The sequence below is a fragment of the Pimephales promelas genome, chromosome 11, assembly GCF_988280905.1.
Source record: "Pimephales promelas chromosome 11, fPimPro1.hap1.1, whole genome shotgun sequence".
Lineage (NCBI taxonomy): Eukaryota > Metazoa > Chordata > Actinopteri > Cypriniformes > Leuciscidae > Pimephales > Pimephales promelas.
Window position 1 is genome coordinate 5,109,431 of NC_142779.1, and position 13,973 is coordinate 5,123,403.

Genomic DNA, 13,973 nt, shown 5'->3' on the forward strand with positions numbered 1-13,973 from the left:
TAATTTACTCCTATACATTCAGAGTCTTGTCTCTTTAAGTACCTGTGTAATGGAGAACAGTTATGTTGATGCATGTTGAAGAAAGACACAGACTCACTCAGGAAAGGCGTAAAATTAGTGCAATTTCTCAGAGGGGCAGGGGACAGAGCCGCGTAAATTGCTCAGTTTCCAATGGACGGAAACCAATTTCCAACATTGCATGCAACACGAGGCCTACAGAGACCCTACTGGGACATTTTTCAGAACCAAGCGCTGGCAGATTACATCTTGAGAGCTCTCAGTTCGCATGGAGACAAAACAAGATGTGAAGATTGACTATCACTATGACCGAGTTCTGGTTTGTGTCAATGGCAGATTACAATCATTACGGTAATGCTTTAAGTCCAAGGTAATCTGCTTTGGAACGACAACAACAACAACAAAAATGGCTGAGCACTGCAGTTACTTCCATTTTTGGTCTCTTATTTAACTGTTAAGTGACACCTGCTGAAATATTTCACGAGGAACGAAAAGACTACTGTACTAACATGTGAAAATGTAAGCTCATTTTGATGTTTCAGAAAAATTTGACTTATTTGAATGCATTAATTCATGACTTCCCGCATTTAAGGCACCGATATACACGGCAAAGGGGTAAAAAAAAAAAGCGTTCTTCGTTAGATGTATACAAATGAAGTTCAAAATACATGATTTTGAACTACACACCAGCAATTTCATACTGCATTTTTGAGACTGTCATTAGTTCAAGAAAAATATATGGTGTTGACTTATGGATTTGCACATGGTTCGTCTTAAAGTACATTTAAGACATTTAACAACATTAAGATTTCCACCAGAGGGGGACTTTAAAAATGGTTGTGTAAGCAAAAAAATAAATAACAATAATAATAACAATAATTCCTAAATATGATCCTAAAAAATAGAGTCAGAATTTTGAAAACATCAATGCAGAAACAGGCTTTTTGCTCATATAGAATTAAAAAAGAACGTTTAGTGCCATTCGCAAAGTACTTTCACTTCCACAGTTATCTGTAATGAGCGGACATAATATGTATCAGCATCTCTATATTTTTGTCAACTCGCCGAATACTGTAGGTTTTCATTTATGTTAAACACCTTTTCAATCTAATGTTTGTAACCACAGCAATGATTTTAAGGAGTTACAGAACATGGATATTCACAACATGCCGTATTTACGTAAAGTATGTCAGAGCTTGTTCATTGTGGCCTGGAGCCGACGAGGCATCTGATTTGATCAGGGAAAACCAAAGACCCCAGTTAGAACTGCTGTAATGGTGGTCAAAATGAAGAAAAGTTGCAGTGATATTGCCTGTAATTCAGTGCAAGCACAACATCTATTAGGATATATTGAGCCCTCGGGATACAGAGATAGCAGGGGATGGAGCGGTCAGAAAGTACCATGTTCTCCCTCGCGAGGATTGTGTGCGAGAACGTTCAGGAATCACTCAGAGAGATTAAAAGGAGTTCGGAGAGGAAAAAAGAAAGAGAGAGAGAGAGAGAGAGTCTCTGTGAATCTACTGAACCTCTGTTGACTTTATAAATGCGATTGGATCTACAGTGCAATTGGATTACAGGGCTCTTATTTCATTACACATTCTCTGCTTTATTGTATTATTTCAGAAAGAGTTGGAAACATGTCTAATAGCTTTTTAAACAGGTTCCTGTCAGTGGCGTTTTAAGCTGCTGTTATTTACCAAGAACGTCTCTGCTAGGCAATCGATCAGACGCCTTCATTTCAGCGTTCTGCTGTCACTCTGAGATGAGGCTGTGAAATAGATTGAGGACAGGAGGGTGGAAAACTGAACGAAAGCCACACACCAACACACCAGCTTGGCTGGCCACAAGATAGTATTTGGTTTATTTTCTGTCAAAGGCACGTTCTTTTGCCTTCGAGTATAACACTGGTGACAGATCCACTAAAAGCTTTAGAATTAATTGAAATTCAAAGAGCTGTGAAAAACACACTGGCCTTGTGCTGCATTTGTCCACACTCTGGCAGGTAAAATCTCACTCAACAAATCTGCAAAGAACCTCATACGGTGTATAATTCAGTATCGATCGCTGCTCCCATTGAACATTTCAGACTGAATACTTGCAAACCGCATACTACTGTTTTCTTTCTTTTTTTTTTTTTTTGGTATCTTATGAAACCATGAAAATGTTTCACCCCCAGATTTAAGAAAATTTTCACATTATTTTTATTTTTACATTTATTTGGTACAATAAGGTCTCATTTGTTAACATTATTTAATGTATTAATGAACTAACCATGAGCAAAACATTTGTTACTGTATTTGTTCATCTAAAAATTCAGCTGTATAGTTATAGTTTACAGTGCATTAACTAATGTTAACAAACACAACTTTCGATTTTAATGACGTATAATTAAATGTTGAATGTAATAATTCAAACATTCCCTAGACTCAAGCCTAAAATTCTACTCAAACATTTTAAATAATAATCAAATAATGAAGATAAAAGTCCAGACTTAAACTGACCATCTTGAAAATTAGAAAAATGTATTATAAATCAAATACTTTGAACATTTTTAACTGACAGATGTTCTGAGTAGTAGTTACTAAAGTGGTCTGGTTGTGAACTTTGGTGTTGCTAGGCTCGTAATGTGTTCTAAGTGGTTACTAGGCAGTTGCTAAGGGGTTCTAAGTGGTTACTAGGCAGTTGCTAAGGTGTTTTGAGTGATTCCTAGGCCAAATTTGATGAACATAGCTTAAAGGCGCAGGAAAAGTTGCAGTCAAAAGTTTTGAAAATAGAATTATGCAAATTATGAAATCAGAATATTATAAGACATGACAAAACTGAGTGTGTGCTGGAATACTAAAAATGCCCTGTTTCTATGGTTACTGTCTCCTCTAAATGATATCCAGCCGTGTTACCCTGCATAATGCTAGATCATGTTTAATAACTCCTATGCAAGTCATAGACATAAAGTATACACAAAATAAATCCCCAAGAGCAGCATTTCTCACCAAACCTGTCAAGATCATCAAACTGAAAATTACAAAATATGGAGCTGATTTTTAGGATCATTGAGATCATAATTTTTGACAATTTAGAATATTTTCATCCCAATTCTTATAACGCAATGCAAAATAATCATTTTTTTATTAATGTAATGTTGGAAAAATAATAATTCTGAAGTATGTTGACAATAAGAACATATGTTGACAAAAAAACAGACGCAATACACTAACGAACTATTGGAGGAAGGTTAATAGTCATTAAAACTTTCACAGTGCAAAAAAAAAATCCTAATGCTCCTCAAAATAGGCTGCATTTACACACACACACACACACACACACACACACACACACACACACACACACACACACACATATATTCTCATTAATGCAATTATCTAAGCAACCAATTACATGGCAGTGTGACGCACAACCATTTCTAGGGTTTATAAAGAATGGAAAAACTTCCAGTGTGCGGCAGTCCTGTGGGCAAAAATGCCTTGTTGATGCTAGAGGTCAGAGGAGAATGGGCCGACTGATTCAAGCTGATAGAAGAGCAACTTTGACTGAAATATCCACTCGTTACAACCGAGGTATGCAGCAAAGCATTTGTAAAGCCACAACACACACAACCTTGAGGCGGATGGGCTACAACAGCAGAAGACCCCACCGGGTACCACTCATCTCCACAACAAATAGGAAAAAGAGGCTACAATTTACAAGACTGGAAAAATGTTGCCTGGTCTGATGAGTCTCGATTTCTGTTGAGACATTCAGATGGTAAAGTCAGAATTTGGCGTAAACAGAATGAGAACATGGATCCATCATGCCTTGTTACCACTGTGCAGGCTGGTGGTGGTGGTGTAATGGTGTAGGGGATGTTTTCTTGGCACACTTTAGGCCCCTTGCTGCCAATTGGGCATCGTTTAAATGCCACGGCCTACCTGAGCATTGTTTCTGACCATGTCCATCCCTTTATGGCCACCATGTACCCATCCTCTGATGGCTACATCCGGCAGGATAATGCACCACGTCACAAAGCTCAAATTATTTCAAATTGGTTTCTTGAACATGACAATGAGTTCACTGTACTAAAATGGCCCCCATAGTCACCAGATCTCAACCCAATAGAGCATCTTTGGGATGTGGTGGAACGGGAGCTTCGTGCCCTTCATGCCCAAACTCCATCAACTGCAAGATGCTATCCTATCAATATAGGCCAACATTTCTAAAGAACGCTTTCACAACCTTGTTGAATCAATGCCACATGAAGGCGAAAGGGGGTCAAACACAGTATTAGTATGGTGTTCCTAATAGTCCTTTAAATGTGATAAATAAATTAATTCTCATATTTCCTTTCATGTTGGGTTGAAATGTGACGTTTAGTGAAATTCATCCATATAAACCTATACAGAATAATCGCTCTGATTTAGCATTACTTTAAAAGGCGATAAACACTGTAGGGCCATATCGGTTTACCACCGTATGAATCAATCCAGCATCCTGCAGTATAAATGCAGACCATGGACACGAAGAGGATGTGATTTGTGGTTTGGTAAAGCTGCAGAATTCATAATGAACAAATAGACAGGAGAAGATGAAAAACAACAGGAGGGACCCATTAAAGAGGGAACAATCACTGCTATTAGGATCATTACAATCAGCAAGCGCATGTAATACACGATAAACAACTTTTATCAGCAACTTTACTGCAGAGATAATGCTTGTTAGTTAAAAAGACAGGTGTTGGACTTCACATCCAGTAGATAATGAAACAACAGGGCTCATTATTTCAAGTTAAAAACTTGGAAAGACTCTACTGCTAGAAAAGGGTATTGTAAAAATACTATATTACTATTATTATTATAAATAACTTCGCTCTGTATATCTGATTATCCACCTGTAAGACAAACCTCATTTATATGAAAACTCTTACAGTATATTAAAGCTGAATTATGTTATATAAAATACTTTCGCCTATGCAAGCTTAATATGCAGATACAACATTTTACAGTCTTTGTCTCCAAAAATCCGTTTTCACAGAAATGTCACAGAAATCCAACTTTTGTTGTATAAACTGTATGTAACAAAGTCCACTGAAGGCGAGTTAAAAGTGAGAACCCAGGTGCGGTTCATTGATGTGATACCAAAGGACTGGGACTCTAAAGAGCATGTTACATTGACAAACCTAGACAAGAAAACAAAATCGCATAACGAGGAACACCTGAGCAATGAGCCAATGAGGAAGCAGAGCAGAGCATCACATGACAAGACCAATGAGAACATAACTGAAGAAACACATGACCAAACCAACCAATCAGAACAAGACACAAACACGGGAAGCATAAGACGATAGGCTCGTTCGACTTGAACCGGCGCTGCACAGACCAATCGGTTTATGCAAAGCACCACAAGATCGATTCAAAACCGTACCAGCCGTCTACTCTCTAATTGCTCTCGCGCTACTTTGATTCGTCAATCGGTCTGTTCGGCATCGGTTCAAGTCGAACAAGCCTATAATCACATGCAACCCGTTTTCAAAGCACATGGCACCCTTTAGCGTCAATATGAGACGCAGATATATATGGGGCAGAAGGCGCCTCCTAGTGGTCTAACCCTAACCAGACCTAAACCTACCATAACCGACCGAAGCGTGTTATATTGACGCTAAAGTGTGCCATGTGCGTTGGATGTCTACACTTTGGCAAAAGAATGGGATGAGAATGCGTTGTCACATGAGGGCAAGGAAGTCACATTAAGGAACCAGCAACACAATTTCAAAATAAAAGACACTATAGTCTAGTAGGTGGCCGTAAGTTGGTTTTCCAACCAGCATTACTACAAACAGAAGACGAAAAAGACCAGATCATAAAACAAAACCAAAAACAGATATGACACTGTATTGGTTTACTTCTGTAAACTACAACTTTCAAATGACAGCAAAAAAAAAGGTTGACAGAGTTTGAGAAAAGTGACAGGGGTCTTTAACTTTTCAAGTGTTTCCAGCATAACAGAGAGCCAAGCATCACCTGGTGACACAATCACATAGTCCCATCCCACACCCAGAAAACTTAACCAAAGTAATTCTGCAGATTGTCTAACCTGATACTTTTCAATTCCAGCAGGCTTATTGAACGACCAAAACAAATTGAGTCACACCACAGCTTGCAAATTCAACCACTCACCCCTGAATCTCAAGCCATGCATTTATCTCCAGCATTGTGCTATTCTGCTAAACCAGTATGAGAGTCCCTGCGAAAATAAAGCACAATAAAGCAATTTAGACTCAAATAGAAAAGAAACATGGTATCCGTGTATGATCGATATGTTTCTAATACAAATCATGGCTGTCAAGAGCAAAAACACCATGAATGGACCATATAATTTGGTCCTATCTGACACATTTTTTATGCTTATTTTATATTGTCTTTTTATCCACTTTGTGGCCACTATGACTGTACGGTTTCAAAGAAATGAGGGTGACATATCACATAATATAATAAAATTTCATAATTTGGGTGAGCTAATCTAGCTGATCTGCAAAAGTGTTTTATCGTAGTCTTTGAAAGCCTGTTTCTGACCTTGAACACTCTCAAAGCCTTGCAGTTCTCTATATCAGCCCTTCATCTCTTGATTGAGTGATGTCCCCAACTACAGAGCCAGAAGATGGAGGAAAAGACCTTAGAGAAAGAAAACCCTTTGATTTAGGAAATACCCCCATCAACTGCCAAAGTCAAGTCTGACCGTACATTTAATGGTACAGTTTTCCACTGATTTAAATTCAAACGTTTTTCACAGTAGGCTGATGTGAACCACTGAAACACAAATCATAGCCCTTGTAGGAGATAAATAGGTTGGGTGAGAATCCTGTGATCTTACTAGTGTTTATGTGATTGCCAATGTGATGCAATTAAGTTCCTATCACAGCAATTCCCTAATCCTCTTCTAGCTCTATTGTTTTTCAGTGTTAGAAATCTCTGGTGTTTTAATGGCATACTTCATACCACTATTATTTGTAATAAAGAACCTGTCACATGGATTCTTTCCAAATTTTTGAGGTTTCTGCTATGTATGTTTTAAAGAATTTTGGCAAATGGTTGCAAGTAAAGTGTTGATGCTCATTGGTTCATTATTAATTATAATCAAGTCGATTGCTGGATTAACATTGCTAATTAGTGGGTACGTTTGTAATCAGACAAAAACGTAATGGTAATATATATATATATATTTTTTTTTTCAAAAAATGCTCAATACAAGTTTCGTGTTTACTTGCCCGTTGTACAAAGCAAAACAACTTGAGAAAATTCTGCCGATACTGTGTATCAGAGAGTAATGGACCATTTACTCTTAACATTCATTTCTAAATAATGATTCCTTGTCGGGATGGGTGATATGACCAAAATCTTAAATCACGATATGCGTCATTTTATTTCACGGTTTCAACATTAACATTTTATGAATCTCATCACCAAATTCAATATCACAAAAAAAAACTTTAAGTAAACAGTCAGTGATATAATAGGAACAAAGAAATTGATTATACAATTATAAAAATACAATAGAACAAAGACGCTAATTAAATAGACCTACCTGAAAAAATTCAAGCACTAGATAGGCCTATAAATACAATACAACATAAATGGGCTATATGCACGCATAAGTTCCGCATTTGACGCAAGGATGCTCGTCCATTTCCGGTTGTGTAGATTTAAGCGGAGGAAAACCGAGGAAAACGTGATTATGGCAGAGTCTTCAATATTTACTGTCCTCCCGTCTTTGAAACGAAACGTACATACGTTTAGATGTAATTTTCTATATAGTTATGTTTATTTCATATAATTTTAAAAAGAAGCATAAACACAACGAGGGGTGTCTGTTTTATCTGTTTTTGTGATTAACGTTTCATTAGTATAACCATGGAGTATAAATTTCAATATAAATTCTCGCTATTGCATTGGACTCTATGATCCGCGGAAGTTATCGAGCATCCTTACACCTTCACCGGAAATAACGCCGTGCATAGAGCCCATAGTCTTCACTGTGTAAATTAGGTATACATGTAAAGTTACAAAAGCGATTCAGTCAAGAGCAATGAGGTTACTGGATTAACATTAATGGCACAGACGGCAGCACATATATTAAGCTACTGTCACTTTAAGACCGAATGCACTAATCTAATATAGTGATACGTATGTGCTTTCTTTCTGTTAAAGTTCATTCAATTACACATAAAAAAAACTGTTTTTACGAGGATACTCACAAAGATGGGCATTTAGACCGTTCAACCATAAAATGCCAAAAATAACTCACAATCTGAGCCGAGGCTTTATGTGCGAGTGCGCTCTGAAACAGTCTCTCAGACAGCGTGCGCATATGCTGTAATGAGCGCTGATTATTGCGCTTGAATGGTAAAAAAAACCTGCTAGTTTTTAAACCCCAAGGCTTATAAATTCATTCAAAAGATAAGCTTTCGTGGCGGCGCAGTACGGCAACGTCACATGAGCATAACTGCCATAGAAATTTCTACAGGTTAATCTATCGCCCACGCTCAGTTCACATCTCATCTTTATCTTGTTTCCACACTTAGTTCACATCTTACATCTCCCCTTATCTTGTTTCTATTATTACCGAAATCAAGGAACTCTCATGTGACTGAGTGGGCGGGCCTTTCACCCTGAAAATGGCTGCTTGTAAACACACTGCCTAATTAAGTCTTCATGGGTTCTACTTTATTGCACAGATTGAATACTGCGTGTGGTAATTACAACAAGAGTCTCGTTATGAATGTGTTTCATGCCTTAATTTAATTACATTTATTAATCAGTGCTAGTGTGCAAAAGTGCTGGAGAGAGAGAGACGAAGAAGAAAATATAGAGTGAGGACGAGAATATGAGTTGATGGGGGTGTTTATTTGTTCTAGCTTAGGTAGAGAGATATTGCATTGTGCTTTGCTGCCCATAATTGGATCTGATAATGATAAATTATGGAACATTTCCAGGAGATAAAACATCACCCAGGCGCTTATTTGAAGCTGGGGCAATATACATCAAAATGAGAGGTGTGGAACAGCCCCCCTCATTGAGCGGAGGTGCGGGCCTCGGTGGCCTTTCACCATCAATTTCATTTATTTCTCTCAAGTAGAGAAGGAATTATGTCTATAAACAATACAGCAGTGGCTGCACAAAGCCAGATTAGAGATGAAAAGTGGACTGGCTATGTTTAAAGTAATAAGGGGGAAGGGTTTTTAGTGGGGAGATCTGTCAGCTTACAGACACTGTCAGCCTGTACGCCCCCCAAATTAGTTTTGAGACACTTAAGTCACGTTTAAAAATGTACAAATGTAATTTCATGAGAAAATATCCAATGGCATATATTTGAAATACTGTGCACTATCACACCTTGGGAAAAAAATAAAGCTCAGAAAACAAGGTGGGATTTCAAACAAGAAGTTGAACTTGCTCATTGAAGAAACACGACTTTGCATAGATGGACTGTTGTAATGGAAAGCAGGATTGTGACACTAGGTGCGACTTTAAAGGTAGAGTAGGCAATTTCGGAGAGGCTAGCAATAGCAAGCTAGCTTTGAAAGCATGAGATCGCCTCCAGAGAGTCTCCAAAGCCTGCAAAGCGGCACGAGACGACAGACGGTATTACCTCATGTCTCACAGCACATTATACGGAGACCCTAAAGCGTTTTTAGCCAGTTGAAAACGCTAGACGCTCTGCTGAAGATGCCGTGCTTTGGGCGCTTGAGAGCGTTTTGGCAGCACAGCGTTTTTTTCCGTTGAGACGTTTCGTTGCTATGATACAGAATATCCGCAGCAGTTGAATGTTGTGACTGTTGGTCGGTGTGGTATTAGTCCCGCCCCTCCTCCACTGTGATTGGACGACTGGGTAAAAAGTGACAGTGATTAGCGCTGCGTTTTATCCAAAGTTGAACATTTTTCAACTCCCAGCGACCAGTAGAAACGCTGGGTGCTCGGCACTTCAGCGTGAAAAAAACGCTCAGCGCCTCGGTACGCTCATGGCGTTTAAAAAACGCGCGCTCCTATTGAAAAAAATTGAAAGGCGCGTGGAAAAACGCTTTGGTGGAAACACGGCCATGTTGGTGGAAAAAAATATGAGATGGAAGGAGGAAAAATAATAAATCAATGCTTTTTCGTTCTCCTGAGAAACTTTGCGTTTACTCGTTAAACCTTTGTCTTCCCTCACAAAAACGTTAGCGTTCGTTCACAAGGGTTTTGTTTTCTTTGCGAGCGAATGCAGTTTCCCGGGGTTCACAAAACATAGGCAAATAATTTTTCATCCCATCTCATATTTTTTTCTACATTAGGGGCTCTGTAACATTACAAGAATAATGAACATAAAACAACTTGAGCTCTTACTTGTACCACCTGACTGCTGCAGTTGTATTTCGCCGTTGATAATACATTGATAATTACGACATGGCAACCGAACGCAGCATTAGCTTATTGTTTGCGCGAAGGTATGAAAATATATGTTGTCTGGCAAGTAGGACAGCATATAATTGGGCCGAATGCAATGATTGGACGAACATTGTTTGGTCCTGAGACTTCCAGAGAAGATATATGTACATGGTTTAACATTTAGACCACTTGTACCATTGATTGCTATCATGATGTGAAAAGAGAGTTTGACAAAAGTGTTTACTAAAAAAATGACCGACCAGTTCAAGTGTGTTTTTTGTGTGTGTTTGTTGAACTCCTTGCCCTGCTGGTTAACATTAAGCTGATGGGAGTAAAAGCCATTTCCACAGAAGTGCCAAGGTTATAAGAGATCACAGTGAGGATTTAAACAGGTGCTATAAAACATGAGTGTTTTCTAATAAGATCCCTTGAGGAACAAACAGCCATAGAAAAAGGTAGAATACAGGCATCCATGCCAGAGAGAGAGAGAATTAAAAGCTAATGAGAAGGAAGAAAATAAAAAGTAGAAGATGGATGAAGTTCTGCAAAAGAAAGATTTGCTTTTGTCGAAAGAAAACAAAAGATAATCTGGTCAGTGAAATATAAAGATGTCTGAGATGACGAAAAAGATCAACATTTTTTATAGGTTTAGTTTAAAATGCACAAAAATAATATTTGTATTCATGTTGGTATCATCTTTTAAAACATTTCCAACAAACAATAGATTTACTAACACGTTTATCAAATATCTCTTTAAATTACAAAAAGTAACGTTTGTGTATATCAATATATCTATCTAACTTTCTATCTATCTATCTATCTATCTATCTATCTATCTATCTATCTATCTATCTATCTATCTATCTATCTATCTATCTATCTATCTATCTATCTATCTATCTATCTATCTAACTTTCTATCTATCTATCTATCTATCTATCTATCTATCTATCTATCTATCTATCTATCTATATATATATATATGAATGAGAGAGAGGGGGGGGCAACACACTTCTCTCTGTGAAGAATCAGGTACAGTAAAGATATACATTTTTAAAAGTAACTGTATGTTAAAAATGCATATTTTATGAATCTATGATTGTACAAACTATATTTGTGATTTCATATGAGGCTTGCCTTGTTATATTCCTGAAGAGGGCAGCAGAGATACACACTGCATTCTGCTGGATTTCATGGAACTTGACTCTCCTCTACTGTTCATTTGAAAAACATTTTTACCATTTCAGCTGGACTTTTAAAACATACATATACATACATATGATTTTTTTTTTTTTAATCATTATTTAAAGATATTCTGCAGGTCCATGCATGAATGTGTTTGACTAATATAGTAAAGCCAAATTAATTTTCTTATTTCAGTACATAGATGCAGGTATGTTTATTTCCTAATATTTCTCTCAAGACACCACAGTGCCCTTCAGAAACATTTGATTTTGAAGTTGATTGTGATTAAATGATTAAATGACTTAGAAGATGACTTATGATTAAAGATGCTATATTATTGGCTATGTTCGAAAACTAGCTCACTGAATGCTGCATATTATACTGTACAAGCATTCTGCAATAACTAAAAATAGTATGTCACATGACCTCATAAAGTTGCATGTGAGTTGAACCAGTTGTTAAATAAATATGCCACTTAATTTTGTGTAAAAAATAATAATAATTTCTGAAATTCTTACAGTCTGATAAGTCAAAAAGAGAATGGCAGTAATCTTTCATTACGCAGGAAATGGAAGGTCAAATTGAGTGCATTGCATTGTGGGATACCGTATTCCACTGCTTTGTTGTATACTGCATACTGTTGTATGCTTATCATTTAAATACTTGTTATATTTTATGTATTATGATATTTGTGCCAAGTTGGCTTAAAAATCGCACACACCCAAACTTGAGAAAATGTCATTTAAATGTGGAAACAAAGCATCTGTTTCTGCAAAACAGATCATGCTGAATGTATCATTTGCAATGAAAATAAAATTCAAATCAATTCAAAGAATGCAAACTAGAAAGAAAAGTCAGAAAAAGGCAACTAGTCAGATTTGTAGCTTTCACTGAAATATGCAAAATAAACAAAATTCAAACCAGGCTTTTGCACAAATTCAACTACCAATATCAATTTTACTTTTCATTTCAATGATTATGCTGATTGTACACACACACACACACACACACACAGCTATATTTAAAAAGAATGCAGAGTTTTGGCCCCAGTTTGTAGTTTTTGCTCAAGTCTCCTGTAGATAATAACATGCTATTATACACCCCCAACATCACATTACTGTGGCAACCTGCTGACAACCGACCCATAAACAGCTATTTACTGCTGTTTTCATGTTGACAAACTCAATAAGATCACTCGAGGGATGCAGAAAGTGGTTCGTATCCATTAACAGCTCAAATTAGCATCAACACAAACCTAAAACATTAGCCTCGCTGAGCAGCACCTGGCAATAACCAACAACAACAACAACTTTTAGTTCGAAAATCTGCAAATGAACAGAAATGAATTCACGATGTGGAAATTTGGTTTAGAACCTGTGGAAAATATATGACTGGTGGTGATTATAAAAAGGTTAATAGGCCTTGTCCCAAATATTGCACTGCATGTCTGTCCACAAGACCACATAGTGTCCCATTTATCATTTTAGGACAACCAAATTAATTTATTCAGCGAATCCTCTTTCACATACAATATCTGTGTTAGAAGAGCTTAGTGTAATGGCTTGATACTGCTTTTCTTACTTGTTTTGTTTCTCGTGGCAGATTAAAGCTGAATGAAGGTCTTGTTCCGCTGTGTACTGAACACAAGAGGGCAGCAGCTCATCTTTAGAACAAAGCTCATGGCTGTGCAGAAATGGATAGCTTACTGTATGCTGACACCAATTTTGAATAGTGTGTGAAGCAGAGTGCATTTTGCAACAGTACGAATGCGAATTCAGTGACTGGTGTCCAGTTTATCGTGGAAGGTGATTTATTTACATTTTGAGCAGATTTATTTGCAAAATACCACAGCAAGTCGACTCATCACTCGAGGCAGGGGACTTTGATATTACTGCGCCGAGTCGAAGTGCTCCCAAGCACTTGCTGTGTTATTCCGCCATACATTATAGCTATCCACTTTACACGCTTATAAAAGTGCAATGTTTTATTTTGTGTCACCATTCTTGCTCGAGTTACACTGCTCGTGTAAATAGGGAAAACATGGATGTGTTTGGTCGCTTCTCTGCTTGGCCCATATTGAATGAACTGGGCTAGTTAACCCTTGTGCATCCTTATGGACATTTTTGTCCTTTTCAGTTTTGTTTTTTTGATCACTTTGCCTGTGTTAAAGCTAACTGCAAAAAACTTGGCACAGGTGTGTATTTTTATTGGAATTTTACTATTTCACCGTCATTTTCTTAAAAAAAAATATGTTTTGCATTAGGTACAAAAAATGAAGAGTTCAGATGCAAAAGCCTCTAAGTGCCATTTGAAATTTTCTTCTAGAATGATCATTTTTATCAAGCTTGCATATTTAAGTTC

At 37.3% G+C, this 13,973-nt stretch overlaps 1 long non-coding RNA gene across 1 annotated transcript in view; it reads right to left on the reverse strand.

Annotated features, from left to right (window-relative positions):
- The window catches only part of LOC148977122 (uncharacterized), a 52,099-nt gene extending 38,799 nt beyond the window's left edge, over positions 1-13,300 (reverse strand). Inside the window, exon 1 of the long non-coding RNA XR_016145637.1 lies at positions 13,194-13,300. This is a non-coding gene — a long non-coding RNA (uncharacterized LOC148977122). The remainder of the gene's footprint in view (positions 1-13,193) is intronic.
- Positions 13,301-13,973: the final 673 nt, after the last annotated feature.